At 44.6% G+C, this 15,468-nt stretch overlaps 2 pseudogenes; both read right to left on the reverse strand.

Annotated features, from left to right (window-relative positions):
• Nucleotides 1–5,923: 5,923 nt before the first annotated feature.
• Nucleotides 5,924–6,943, reverse strand: LOC108296124 (annotated as a pseudogene).
• A 2,452-nt stretch (nt 6,944–9,395) lies between these two features.
• LOC108296125 lies at nt 9,396–10,224 on the reverse strand (annotated as a pseudogene).
• Nucleotides 10,225–15,468: the final 5,244 nt, after the last annotated feature.

Raw genomic sequence — 15,468 nt, forward strand, 5'->3', positions numbered from 1 at the left:
GCGCCCGGCCTAAAACTGAAGGTTCTCATTCCCAGAAATCCCCTCTGTCTTGGACAAAAGTTAAAAATTGTTGCAATCATTCTGATAGGATGTGAGAGCTTTAAAAAGAAAGCTATTAGGCTGCTTGGTCTGCATGGAACTGGTAAGTATAGTTAAAATCAATAGATATTTACTGACTTTCTAATGAATGGATGACAACATATATTCCTGTTCTTTTTTTTTTTTTTGAGATGGAGTTTCGCTGTTGTCCCCCAGGCTGGAGTACAATGGCATGATCTCGGCTCTTTGCAGCCTCCACCTCCTGGGTTCAAGCAATTCTCCTGCCTCAGCCTCCCAAGTAGCTGGGACTACAGGCAGGTACCACCATGCCCAGCTAATTTTTGTATTTTTAGTAGAGACAGGTTTTCACCATGTTGGCCAGGCTGGTCTGGAACTCTCAACCTCAAGTAATCTGCCCACCTCGGCCTTCTAAAGTGCTAGGATTGCAGGCTTATGCCACCTTGCCCAGCCAATATTTCTGTTTGTTTTTTCTTTTGAGAGGAGTCTCGCTCTGTCACTAGGTTGGAGTGCAGTGGTGTGATCTTGGCTCACTGCAACCTCAACCTCCTGGGTTTAAGCAATTCTCCTGCCTCAGCCTCCTGAGTAGCTGGGACTATAGGTGCATGCCACCATGCCCAGCTAATTTTTGTATATTTAATAGAGACAGGGTTTCACCATGTTGGCCAGGATGCTCTCTATCTCTTGACCTCGTGATCTGCCCACCTTGGCCTCCCAAACTGTCGGGATTACAGGCATGAGCCTCTGCACCCAGCCCAATATTCCTGTTCTTAATGAGCTACGATCTGATTCAGGGAACAAGAAACAAACCACTGTAAAGTGAAATCAAGGTACATTTACATATTAGTTCAAGACAATAAGAGAAATGATGTCACAAAATGACTAATGGCCAAATCAATTTTCCACTTAGCATTGCTTTGGGAAAGGATTTCAGAGGAAAGGCGCAGCTTTTACTGGGGTTGAGATATTCATGGAAAACTATTAAAGTGGCTATACTTAGGCAGGATGTAGTGGCTCACATCTGTAACCCCAGCACTTTGGGAGGCACGGACAGGAGGATTACCTGAGTCCAGGAGTTCAAGACGAGCCTGTGCAACACAGTGAGACCCTGTATCTAAAAAAAAAAAAAAAAAAAAAAAGAAGCTCACACTAGGCCGGGCGTGGTGGCTCACGCCTGTAATCCCAGCACTTTGAGAGGCCGAGGCAGGCGGATCACGAGGTCAGGCGATTGAGATCATCCTGGCTAACATGGTGAAACCTCGTCTCTAAAAATACAAAAAAATTAGCTGGGTGTGGTGGCGCACACCTGTAGTCCCAGCTAATCAGGAGTCTGACGCAGGGGAATTGCTTGAACCTGGGAGGTGGAGCTTGCAGTGAGCAAAGATGCGCCACTATACTCCAGCCTGGCAACAGAGTGAGACTCTGTCTCAAAAAAAGAAACTGACAATACTGGGAAGTAAAGAGTGACAGGTAAGTGTTTCAATACAATGTAGCAAAAGGTCTAACTAAGGTCTTACTGAAGCCATGAACTTTCTCTGCAGCAGGATGGAATACAGTAAGACTGTCTGGGGCCAAATGACATGTGTTTGCCACATACAGCTTCCCTATAACACCCAAGCTGGAGAAAATCCAATAAGTTTTTATCCTTCCTTTTTATAGCTTCTACTATGAAAACAACCTCCATTAGGGTACCGTATAATTATCACAAATGATTTTCAAAAGTCTATCAAATTTAAATGACAGTGAAACTTGTTTAGGAGACCACTTGTTTGAACTTATAGAACTCACAAGAGTAATTTATGTGAAAATAGAGTTGGGCAACTGTTCTGCTGTTTGAAACCCTGGGCGGAGCACCATGTGAATTAGATGAGGCAATAACCTTATCAGCAGGATAGCCAACTTGTCCTGGTTTGCATGGGACATTCTCAGTTTTATTTAATGTAATTAATTAATTAATTTATTTTTGAGACAGTCTTGCTCTGTCACCTAGGCTGAAGTGCAATGGCACAATCTCAGCTCACTGCAACCTCTGCCTCCCGGGTTCAAGTGATTCTCCTGCCTCAGCCTGCAGAACAGCTGGGACTACAGGTGCGCACCACCATGCCTGGCTAATTTTTCAGTTTTAAAACTGAAGGTTCTCTTTTTTTTTTTTTTTTTTTTTTTTTGAGACGGAGTTTCGCTCTTGTTGCCCAGGCTGGAGTGCAATGGCGCGATCTCGGCTCACCGCAACCTCCGCCTCCTGGGTTCAGGCAATTCTCCTGCCTCAGCCTCCTGAGTAGCTGGGATTACAGGCACGCGCCACCATGCCCAGCTAATTTTTTGTAGCTTTAGTAGAGACGGGGTTTCACCGTGTTGACCAGGATGGTCTCGATCTCTTGACCTCGTGATCCACCCGCCTCGGCCTCCCAAAGTGCTGGGATTACAGGCGTGAGCTACTGCGCCCGGCCTAAAACTGAAGGTTCTCATTCCCAGAAATCCCCTCTGTCTTGGACAAAAGTTAAAAATTGTTGCAATCATTCTGATAGGATGTGAGAGCTTTAAAAAGAAAGCTATTAGGCTGCTTGGTCTGCATGGAACTGGTAAGTATAGCTAAAATCAATAGATATTTACTGACTTTCTAATGAATGGATGACAACATATATTCCTGTTCTTTTTTTTTTTTTTGAGATGGAGTTTCGCTGTTGTCCCCCAGGCTGGAGTACAATGGCATGATCTCGGCTCTTTGCAGCCTCCACCTCCTGGGTTCAAGCAATTCTCCTGCCTCAGCCTCCCAAGTAGCTGGGACTACAGGCAGGTACCACCATGCCCAGCTAATTTTTGTATTTTTAGTAGAGACAGGTTTTCACCATGTTGGCCAGGCTGGTCTGGAACTCTCAACCTCAAGTAATCTGCCCACCTCGGCCTTCTAAAGTGCTAGGATTGCAGGCTTATGCCACCTTGCCCAGCCAATATTTCTGTTTGTTTTTTCTTTTGAGAGGAGTCTCGCTCTGTCACTAGGTTGGAGTGCAGTGGTGTGATCTTGGCTCACTGCAACCTCAACCTCCTGGGTTTAAGCAATTCTCCTGCCTCAGCCTCCTGAGTAGCTGGGACTATAGGTGCATGCCACCATGCCCAGCTAATTTTTGTATATTTAATAGAGACAGGGTTTCACCATGTTGGCCAGGATGCTCTCTATCTCTTGACCTCGTGATCTGCCCACCTTGGCCTCCCAAACTGTCGGGATTACAGGCATGAGCCTCTGCACCCAGCCCAATATTCCTGTTCTTAATGAGCTACGATCTGATTCAGGGAACAAGAAACAAACCACTGTAAAGTGAAATCAAGGTACATTTACATATTAGTTCAAGACAATAAGAGAAATGATGTCACAAAATGACTAATGGCCAAATCAATTTTCCACTTAGCATTGCTTTGGGAAAGGATTTCAGAGGAAAGGCGCAGCTTTTACTGGGGTTGAGATATTCATGGAAAACTATTAAAGTGGCTATACTTAGGCAGGATGTAGTGGCTCACATCTGTAACCCCAGCACTTTGGGAGGCACGGACAGGAGGATTACCTGAGTCCAGGAGTTCAAGACGAGCCTGTGCAACACAGTGAGACCCTGTATCAAAAAAAAAAAAAAAAAAAAAAAAAGGTTATCCTTTACAATGGTTTAGAAAAACTGGAGTGATTTCAATACACAGAAATGAAGGCGGAGCGTTGCAGGTGGATGGCAGAGAACGGGCAAAGCGACAGGAGTGGGAAGAAGCAGAAGGCAAATCCAGGGTGCAAGGGGGATCAGCTCATTAAAAGGCAGAGGAGGGCGGGTGCGGTGGCTCACGCCTATGATCCCAACACTTTGGGAGGCTGAGGTGGGCAGATTGCTGGAATCCAGGAATTTGAGACTAGCCTGGGCAACGTGAGATGAAATCCTTTCTTTACTAAAAATACAAAAAAATTAGCCGGGCATGATAATGTGCACCTGTATTCCCAGCTACTCAGGAGGCTGAGTTGGGAGAATCACCTGAGCTCAGGAGGTTGAAGTTGCAGTGAGGCAAGATCATGCCATTGCACTCCAGCCTGGGCAACCGGAGTGAGACCTTGTCTCAAAAAAAAGGTTGGGGGTGTGTGGGTGGAGGGGGAAAAGGAGCCAGAGGACAGAAATGCAGTGAGAGAAAGTCAGCATTTGATGACGCTTTGCAGTGTCATGCATCCTCTTACACATGGGAGACATTGTTAACAACCACTCTCTTTCCCTGTGAGAAGAAACACTACCTGCCAGCTGCAGTGGCTCACAGCTGTAATCCCAGCACTTTGGGAAGCCTAGGCAGGTGGATCACAAGGTCAGGAGTTCAAGACCTGCCTGGCCAACATGGTGAAACCCCGTCTCTACTAAAATTACAAAAATTAGCTGGGTATGATGGCACGTCCCTGTAAACCCAGCTACTGGGAGGCTGAGGCAGGAGAATTGCTTTAACTGGGACCCAGTAACTGGGACTCAGTCATGCCACTGCACTCCAACCTGGGCTACAGAGTAAAACTCCATCCCCCTCCCAAAATAAAAAGAAAAAGGAAAAAAGGAAATGCTACCTTCTCCCCTAAGCTGTTGTTCCCCTAAGTCGGAAATACATGCCCTAAATATAATGCAGTATGGTGGCTGTTTGTTTGGTTTCTAGTATTCATAACAAACCACTGTAAAACTTGTTGTGGGCTTTTTCACAGCATGCTGGACTTAGGGCAGTCATCTTGCTACAGGGCAGCTGGCTTCCCCCAGAGGGCCAAAGCGGAAGCTTCCGGTCCTCAAGTCCCAGGCTCCAAACAGTACCCCTTCTGCCTGCTTCTACTGATTAAAGCAGGTCATAGGAACACTGAGATTCCAAGGCAGGGGAGTGTACAAGGAGGCATAGCTCAGCCAGGCTCACTGATGTGACAGCCTACCACACTCCTTCTTTAACCTCTCCCAAAACACAGAGACTTTAGGTAACATTTAATTTTATGCACTTCTGCTTAGAGGAAGAAGGCAGCCAGCAGTCTCTCCTGATGGAAAAGAGAACCTAAACAGGAAGTTAAGTCTATTGAGTCCTAAAATGGACAGCTGTGTGAAGATAAGATAAATCAAGGATCTGAAGCTGGGCGCACCCCCCACTGGCTAGGACAGAGGATCTGGAAAGGGAATGCATGTTTGGATTTGAGATACAAGGGCTGGCCAGCAGCCCATGTCTTTCCTGCAGGACAGCCCAGCGCTGTTGCTCACATCTTCAAGGAATACTAGTGGAAGTGGAGAGTTCGCCTCTTATTTACCCACAGAGCAGAGGCTGCTGCACCACTGCAGGGTTTCATATGATTATTGACCACAGCTTTTGGCTGTGATTCTGTCTCTCCTCTCCCCATTCACCCTCCCTTCCAGGACACAGAGAAGAGAGTTGAGTTAAATAAAAACACCCATAACACCTATTTCAGAAAACATTCTTAACAGTCTGTATGGAGTCCTTTATTCAATTTTTTTTTTTTTTTTTTTTTTTGGAAAAAAGGTTTTTTTTTTTTTTTTTTTTTTTTTTTTTGAGACAGACTCTGGCTCTGTTGCCCAGGCTGGAGTACAGTGGTGTGATCTCACTGCAGTCTCTGCCTCCCAGGTTCAAGCAAATTTCCTGCCTCAGCCTCTTGAATAGCTGGGACTACAGGTGCCTACCACCATGTCCGGATAATTTTTTTGGAGGAGTACAAATACACTCTTAATCACTTGACACTTTATGGAATGCAAAACAAGATTTAGCATTTTGCCTTTGTTGTACACAGCTGCAGCGGGAGCCCAGGGCAGGGAGGACGGCATAGTTTTCCTTGGCGGGGGAGGTGTGCACCCTGCAGCCCTGCTGTGTTGTGGGAAGATCAGCCCATGTTCTGTCGGTCACCATAGTCCCTCAGATGGGTGTCCTTCCAGTCAACCCACTCCCGAGCTCTGTACAGTGTTTGTTCATCATCTTCTTCCCCCTTTTCTTCTTGATCTTCCTGTTGCTGAGCTGCTTTTCTTAATTCCTCTGGTGTTGCCTTGATTACTCCCTGATCTGGTAATGCTCCATATTTCCGATGTTGCTCATACCAGTCACTCACCATCATAGTTGCCAGGTTTGGATAACCAGCTCCAGATACTTAGACTTGGGCCATGTTCTGAGTGAGAATGAAGGGTTTCACTGGAGGCCTCTCCTGGCAAGATAAATTAGAAGTTGATGCCTCTCTTGAAGAGTTTCTTTCTCTCAGGAGACTTTATTTCCTGGTCAATGCTCTCAATCTCTTCTAAGCTGATATCAATCCACCTCCGAAGGTGAAGATAAGATTCATGAACATGCTCATCATCTGCTTGACCACTTTCCACTGCAGATTTCACTGCAGACAACCTATGCTCCAAATCCTTCTTCTGCTTGTGTCTCTCTATTTTAGCCTGTCTTTGAGATGCCATAGCAACGAGGCTAGGATAAGCCATAGAGGAATTAGCAGTGTGATTTTCAGCTGAGTTATTCTTGACTTTGGGCAGCTCAGACTCTGCCACATGATAGCAATGGCACTCAGTTAAGTTGTTTATAAAGTGTTCTCGAGCCCGCTGCAAATGATCTAGACATTTGCTGGGGTTGACTTATTTCATAGTGAGGGCTCCTTGAAATGCTCGCACCAAATAGGTACTTCAGGTCGGTGGGACCAATCTCTTCCAAGTCTTCATTTTGGCTGAATAAGTCGAGCTGCAATAACATTTCGGCAGCCTTCTCAAGGAGGTCCAGGCCCTTGAACACCTTCTCCTGGACTATCCGGGAACCGGCAGGTGCAGTGGCTACTTCTACTTCGTCCAGAAGCTGTTTCGCTGGTTTCAAACAGCTTGGGGAGCTGCAGCAGCAATAACTCACCTTCAGCAGCCATCCTGGGGAGGGAGGAACCCCAATTTTTGTATTTTTGGTAGAGATGGAGTTTCACCATGTTGGCCCAGCTGGTCTCGAGCTCCTGACCTCAGGTGATCCACCCGCCTCGGCCTGGGTGGGATTACAGGCATGAGCCACCACACCCAGTCTGATCTGCCTTCTTGATCTCCCTTCTCTTTAAAAAAATTTACTTTTCCAATAAAAAGAAGACTCCCTATTCAATAAATCGTGCTGGGATAACTGGCTAGCTATATGCAGAAGATTGAAGCTGGACCCCTTCCTTACACCATATACAAAAGTCAACTCAAGATGAATTAAATATTTAAATATGAAACTCAAAAGTATAAAAATCCTGGAAGATAACCTAGGCCATACCATCCTGAACATAGAAATGGGCAAATATTTCATGATAAAAACACCAAAAACAATCACAACAGAAGCAAAATTTGACAAGTGGGTTCTAATTAAACTTAAGAGCTTCTGCGCAGCAAAATAAGCTATCAACAGAGTAAACAGACAACGTACAGAATGGGAGAAAATATTTGCAAACTATGCACTTGACAAAAGTCTAATATCCAGCATTTATATGAAACTTAAACAGATTTACAAGAGAAAAACAACTCCATTAAAAAGTGGGCAAAGGAAATGAACAGACACTTTTCAAAAGAAGACAGCTATGTGGCCAACAAGCATATGAAATAAAGCTTAATACCACTGATCATTAGAGAAATGCACATCAAAACCACAATGAGATAACTATTGGGTGCTGGGCTTAATACCTCGGTGATAAAATAATCTGTACAACAAACCCCCATGACATGAGTTTACCTATGTAACAAACTTTCACATGTACGTGTGTGTGTGTGTGTGTGTGTGTGTTTGTGTGTGTTTAAAGATGAGCAACTTTTTGGACATGAAATCCCCCCCACCCCTCCAAAAAGTTGTTTTTCCCATTTATACCAGCCACTTACTCCCATTGCTTGTCTCCTGCAGGCATCCCATTCTGGCATGATTGAGATGCGCTCTTGAATATACATATATCCTTGCAATGTACATAGTGGTGCCGTGTTTGTGCTTAGTATGGATAAGTAAGAAGGGGGAAGGGAAATATATTAAGGGGCCCACAGATGAGCCATTTTCCCCATTTAAGAAGCTTTACAGATGTCCTACTAAACGATTTCTATTCCCATCTTGCCAGTCAAAATTTTCCACTTGCTCATGCCTATTCACCTGGGATACTAGGAAAAGTAGTTTTCTTAAGCTGGTCATATTGACATTTGCAATAAAGTAAAGGTTTCATTGGCAAGGAAGAAAAGAGAAGTCTTAGTTTGGGTTTAGTCTGATTGTGACGCTGAATAAAAGTCTTTTTTTAAAATGTGCTGTATAAAGTTAGTCTATTCTGAAGCCATCTTGGTAAATTTCCCCAACAGTGTAAAGTTAGAATTTCTTCAGGGTGATGCCAGGTTCCATTTGGAATTTATATACAACCTGCTTGGGTGGAGAAGCCATTGTCTTCAGAAACCTTGGTGTAGTTGAACTGATAGTTACAGTTGTGACCTGAAGTTCACCGTTAAAAGGGATTACCCAAGCAAAAATAATAATAATAGAATATCATAGACTATATGCTATAATAGAACATAATAGACTGAATGGTTTAAACAATGGAAGTTTACATCTCACAGCTCCGGAGACTAGGAAGTCTCAGATAAGGTGCTGGCAGATCCAGGTCTGGTGAGGGGCCACTTCTTGGTTTGTAGATGACTGTCTTCTATCCTCAAATGTTGGTGAGCAGAGAGGAAGATCCTGTGTCTCCTCCTCTTTTTTTTTCTCCTTTTTTGAGACAGAGTCTCACTCTGTCAACCAGGCTGGGGTGCAGTGATGCAATCTTGGCTCACTGCAACATCTGTCTCCCGGGTTCAAGTGACTCTCCTACCTCAGCCTCCCGAATAGCTGGGACTACAGGCACATGCCACCACACCCAACTAATTTTTGTATTTTTAGTAGAGACGGAGTTTTACCATGTTGGCCAGGCTGGTCTTGAACTCTTGACCTCAGGTGATCTGCCCACCTTGGCCTCCCAAAGTGTTGGGATTACCGGGGTGAACCACCTGCCCAGCCTCTTTTTTTTTTTTTTCATTCATTCAAATATTTGTTGAGCAGCTAAAAAGATAGAAAGGTGATTTAAAACATGGTCAGAGGTGAGGCAAATGCACAAGTAATAGAAAGTAAAGGGCAAGGTTCACTGAATCACAGCAATCAGAAGAAAGTGCTTTAGGGAACCAAGAGTGAGATTGTTTCCTGAAGAGGCATGGGTGGCAAATCAGAAAAGGGGATTGAGATTAAAATAGACTTCAGTCTGGATGATTGATGACACTCATTATGGACCACATTTGCCTCTCTTTTTACTTTCTCTCCATCTTTGGGCTTAATTTACTGGTAGTGCCCAGGATTGCTCAACGTGTTTTTTCTATACTTGCTTGCATTTTTGCTTGAATGTCTTCTACAGAACTAGGTCCTTTTGGTGTTTTAGGAGTTTTTTTTTCCTGTTTTTTGAAGGATTCTTGTCCTTTGGATCTTGGTGGTGATGATGGTTTTGAGTCTTTTCCATTCTGATTTGACTTTCGTGCATTTTTGGCTGGAGTATCTCATATAGATTTCTTCACTGGTGCTTTTTCTTTAGTTTCCTCATCATCAAAATCATCATCATCATAATCTTCATCAGCAGCAACTTTTAGTTTTTTCTGTAGAAGCTGGCTACCACCTCCAGGAGCAGACCACTTTCCAGATATACTTCAGAGTTTCGAATCCTCCTCCTCCTCATCTTCTGACTCTGTATCTTCCTTCACAGCTACTAAGTGCCGTCCACTAATATGCACTGGCCCTGAACCACACTTCAACCATAAGACCACTGGTGGTGTTATTTCAATGCCCCCCAAGGGAAACTGTTGGCTGTACAGACATTTTCAAAGTTGCCAGTGTTACTTTAATGGGACTGCCTTTGTAATTCATTGCCTCTGCTTCAACAATCTGCAATTCATTCTTTGCACCAGCCCCTAAACTGACCGTTCTTAAAGATAGCTGTTGTCCATTTCATCGTTATCCACCTTAAGTGATCATCTTTGTTGGCCTTTAGTTCACAACCAAAAAGATAGTTCTGGGACCTCAGGGGGCTCATGTCCATGTCCATTGAATCTTCCATTGGGTGGCAGCAAGCACTTAGGAGGGAGAGAAGGCAGACAGAGATAAACAACCACTGCTCAAGAGAATAGCCATGCAGGACAGAATCACACCAGGCGTCTCCTCCTCTTTTTATAAGGGCATTGATTCCATCACAAGGGCTCACTCTCATGACCTCAAATAATGCTCATCACCCCCAAAAAGCCCCATCTTCAAATGCCATCACATTGAGGGTTAGGATTTCAGTATATGAATTTTGGGAAGACAAGCATTCAGTCTGTAGCAGGGAAATGGCAGTGGGTAGACATCTAGCTGTCTCTGTCACCTATAGGAATGAGGAAGGGACTGTCAGACATTTCCTGGTCTCCGGGGTCACCATGGAAGAGCAGAGGCAAGGAAACAGAGAGTCAGGAGAAAGAGGGCCAGTCGGCTTCATCCGATGTGCATCCACTGCCTCAGGAACAGAAATCATCAGGAGTGACCACCGGGAATGTTCCTTCACCACAGATGTGTTTCACCCTGGAGGAAACTTGGCCAGATGATCTTGGGATGGTTTTAGAAGCAAGAGAGGAGCAGGGAAGTGGCAGATGTGAGATGAACAACTTGAGAACATGAACTACAAGTGAGAGTGGGGGACGTGGGCTTACCCCTCTCATTTTCTTTCCTTTTACCTTCCTTACAAGGGCAATTTGCCTTGTTTCACTTGAAGCGTATCCCCAGCACGTAGGTCAAATGAAAAATGTTTATAAATTAAATGCAAATATAAAGGTAAGGACAATTGCGGTGACTACTTTGTAAAAGTCACCACTTAAGAAAAGTAGGGAACAGCTAAACACATTTCAAGGCATTAAACAACAACAACAAACAAGAAAAACCCTCACTTGTTAAACATGCATAAATATTGACATGACACATTTAAAGATTGTAATTCTAGGTGAATTGCCGATTTTATTTTATTTTATTTTATTTTTTTTTAGACGGACTTTCGCTCTTATTGCCCAGTCTGGAGTGCAATGGCGCTCTCTCGGTTCACCACAACCTCCGCCTCCCAGGTTCAAGAGATTTTCCTCCCTCAGCCTCCGGAGTTGCTGGGATTACAGGCATGTGTCACCACATCCAGCTAATTTTGTATTTTTAGTAGAGACGGGGTTTCTCCATGTTAGTCTGGCTGGTCTCCAACTTCCTACCTCAAGTGATCCACCCACCTCAACCTCCCAAAGTGCTGGGATTACAGGTGTGAGCTACTGCACCCAGCTGAGTTGACGATTTTTTTTTTCAGTTATCTTTATTCTAAGGCACCAATCCCAGCATTGCAAATGGTTTGATTTGCTTTCAATTTTTTTTTTTTTTTTTTTTAAAGACGGGGTCCCGCTATGTTGCCCAGGCTGGAGTGCAGTGGCTATTCACAGGCGCGATCCCACTACTGATCAGCATGGGAGTTTTGACCTGCGCGGTTTCCGACCTGGGCCGGTTCACCCCTCCTTAGGCAACCTGGTGGTCCCCCGCTCCCGGGAGGTCACCATATTGATGCCGAACTTAGTGCAGACACCCGATCGGCATAGCGCACTACAGCCCAGAACTCCTGGAATCAAGCGATCCTTCCACTTCAGCCTTCTGAGTAGCTGGGACTACAGGCACGTGCCACCGCGCCCGGCGCTTTCAGCGTTTTTTCGGTCTAATCATCAGTGTGGATTTGTTCTTGCACTCTTATTTATTCTTGTATCTGCAGTTGCCTCTTGAGTGTAGTGAAGGGACATTTCACTGCAGCCCAGTTTCATCCTCTGTGAAAACTGTAAAGGGAACCCTGGGGACATGTTATTATTATTATTATTATTACTCCATTGCTTTTCAAGCTCTAGCACTAAAGTCTTGCTAACCTATATTGAGATGTGCTGGTGATTCTTTTCCCCGATGTAGAATCAACAAGCATATCCGTGGCTCTCAGCACAGTGCTCACTTCACCATGCCAACTGAGAGGCTGAGAAGTTGGCAGAGAGGGTAAAGATCAAAGAGAAAGGCAGAAGTAAAAGTTACATCACTTGGCCTAGCGCAGTAGCTCACTTCTGTAATCCCAGCGCTTTTGGGAGGCCAAGATGGGTGGATCACCTGAGGTCAGGAGTTTAAGAGCAGCCTAGGCAACATGGTGAGACCCCATCTCCACTAAAAATACAAAAATCGTCCAGGCATGGTGGTGCACGCCCATAATCCCAGCTACTCAGGTGACCAAGGTACCAGAATCGCATGAACCTGGGAGGCGGAGGTTGCAGTGAGCTGAGATTGGGCCACTGTACTCTGTTGCATGGGCGACAGAGAGAGACTCTGTCTCAAAAAAAAAAAAAAAAAAAGCTACAACACTTAAGTCTTCCTGACTCCACTCCATTTGGAGGTGCTAAGTTTCCAAAGACACCTAAGGTACAATCGATGATTGCTACGGTCTGAATGTTTGTGTCCTTCCAAAATTCATATGTTGAAATTCTAACCCCCAAGGTGATGGTAGTAGGAGGTGGGGCCTTTGGGAGGTGATTAGAAGAAGAGGACACAGCCCTCACAAATGAGATTGCAGAGAGCTAGCTAGCCCCTTCCACCATGTGAGGATACAGTAAGAAGATAGCCCGCTACCGCTGGCCATGAACTAGAGGACAGGACTTCATCACACATCAAACCTGCTGGCATCTTAATCTTGGACTTGCCAGCATCTAGAACTGTGAGAAATAAACTTCTGTTGTTTATAAGCTACTCAATTTATGGGATTTTGTTACAGTAGCTTCAAGGGACTAAGACAATGGCTATGTATTTGTTTCTAAGCCATACCAGTGTGTCCATGACTTAGTCACTTGAACAGAAGCACAGCAGAGATGAACTTAGATCCTTTTCATCCTGCTTGAGAAGACCTAGTTAAATGGGGAGAAGAATGGGCTCCTTGACAGTCAATCTTTCCATAACATTCTCAAACCTTCAGACTGTGCCTGTCACATCTTTGCCCTCACTATCACTGTTTCTTTGCTTTGGCAAGTGAGAGCTACTTCCTGCAGTCATTAGATTTCGCTCAGCAATGTCTTGTCATCAGAAAAACCAAGCCTCTAAGATGCTTGCATCCACAAAATCCATTTGGCTCCAAAAAAATCTATCTTATCTCATTGCTCCTGGCAATCGGGTTTATGTGTCTAATTTCCTCAAGCCAATTTACAAGCATTACAGTCTCATAATTACATAGTTCTCTGTATCCCAAGCCCAGGAATCAATTTGGTGAGTTGGTGCATGCCCCAGGGTTTACTTCAGCTGCCGTCCATCACGCCTCTCTTTCTTCTTAGAAAAGCGTCAATTCATCCAAGACAGAAAACTGCTGCTAAGCAGGCCAGGACAATTCTCAAGGTGCCAATGACTAGTGTGAGACAGTGGGGGATGGGGAACTCCTCTATTTTCTTTCTCCACTTCTCCTAGATCCAGATCCACAGCCTGTTCTTGCCTAGGTATAGAAGGCCCTATGCAGAACTGCAAAGCCTGCAAAGAATCTGTACCTGGGGCTTCTCTATTCTGTCTTTTCTCCACTCAGGGAGCCTCCTTCCCAACTTCCATGTACCTGCTACTTTCTACCTCTCTATCCAACCTATCTCTTGTTTTAAAAATGCAAAGCCTGGGTGTGGTGGCTCATGCCTGTAATCCCAGCACTTTGGGAGGCCGAGGCAGGAGGATCGTGAGGTCAGGAGATAGAGACCATCCTGGCTAACACAGTGAAACCCCTATTTCTACTAAAAATACAAAAAAAAAAAAATTCCTTCGCACTTTTGGTCAGCTCAAAGGATAAAAGGCTGATAGTAACGCAAAATATTTCTTTTTCTCAAATCTGTCTCCATTTTAGCAAGGAATAAGATTTCAGGCTAAAGAAATGGAGAGAGAATTGACAGTGGAATACCAGGTATCACCCAGCAACAGCAGATGGGGAAGATTTGCAGGGAGCTGCTTGGGTCTCTAAAATCACACGTGGAGGCAAAGATAAAATCCACATACTCTTAAAATCAGCCCCATCTACAGGCTTTGAAGCAAAAATGCCTGACTTTGTTTTGGGTTAGATCCTACAGAGATTCTTCCAGCCCGGAAAAAATTCCCCATGGATTAACAACCTTATAATCTCTAGTGATGATTACACAAAGGCACCTCTTGGGATTTCCCACAGGCTGCCTCCCCACTGCCCCTACTATCTCATCTTCTCCGTCCCAAACACACATGGATCCCTGGCTAAATAGATTTCGCTCTTGGATTAGCTTACCACCCCCCTGCTCAGGGTGTTTGGCAACATTGGATATATCATGCTTGGATGAGAATCAAATGGCTGAATCCACTGACCATATATTCAGCCTCCATTTCAGTCTTTATGATATGCGCTAAGGAGTCAGAGATGAAACGACTCAGTCCCTACCATTGATGAGTTTATAGCCCAGGGTGGTAGACAGTCATGTGAACAGATTAAAAACTAGTGTAGCTTGAACAAATTTCAATACTCATACTTGGGTATGCAGGAAACAAAGCTTTTCTAATTTTTGTTCTACGTAAACTTGATTATTATTACTATTACTTTTTGAGATGGGATCTCACTATGTTACTCAGCCTGGTGTCTAACTCTTGGGCTCCAGCAATCCTCCCACCTCAGCCTCCCCAAGTAGTTGGGATTACAGGTGTGCACCACTGTGCCCGGCTCAATAATCTTGATTTATAACTTGAGTCCCCATTCTGCCTAGTGGCAGAAATGTAATCTTTAGCCAACAGGGCTTTCTTAGCTGATCAAACTCTTGCCTCTCTCCTCCTCACCCCAGGGCTGTATCTCAATTCCGAGTGCTATGTTGGTGCATTCTGGTGAGGTCAGGGAGGGACTAGGTAGTGTCTAGGGCTCAATGGCCACATTTATTTATTTTAATAAATGTTAATTTTAAAATTAGAGACAAGGGTCTTGCTACATTGTCCAGGCTGCTCTTAAACTCCTGAGCTCAAGTGATCCTCCTGCTTCAGCCTCCCAAAGTGCTGGGATTACAGGCCTGAGCCACCATGCCTGAACTCAATGGCCACATTTTATCTGGCCTTTGGTTGTTCTTCATCTTTCTCACTGGAATCTCTTGAGATATTTATTTTCTCGTCAGATCTGTGGTCAGAATGTTCAGGGGATTATCTGCTACCATTTCCTTCTTCCTAATCCTAAATCATCTCTCTCTCAGCTGCCTTCACATCTCTCCCAGGCAATGGAAAATATTTGGCTGCTTGTTCACCTGCCTGGAAGGCTATAGGTAGGGTAGCGGGGCAGTTTCATGTACTTTTATGACCTATGCCCAGTCCATGCTGAATGCAAGAAGCCTATAT

The sequence above is a fragment of the Cebus imitator genome, unplaced genomic scaffold (genome assembly GCF_001604975.1).
Source record: "Cebus imitator isolate Cc_AM_T3 unplaced genomic scaffold, Cebus_imitator-1.0 Scaffold682, whole genome shotgun sequence".
Classification (NCBI taxonomy): Eukaryota; Metazoa; Chordata; class Mammalia; order Primates; family Cebidae; genus Cebus; species Cebus imitator.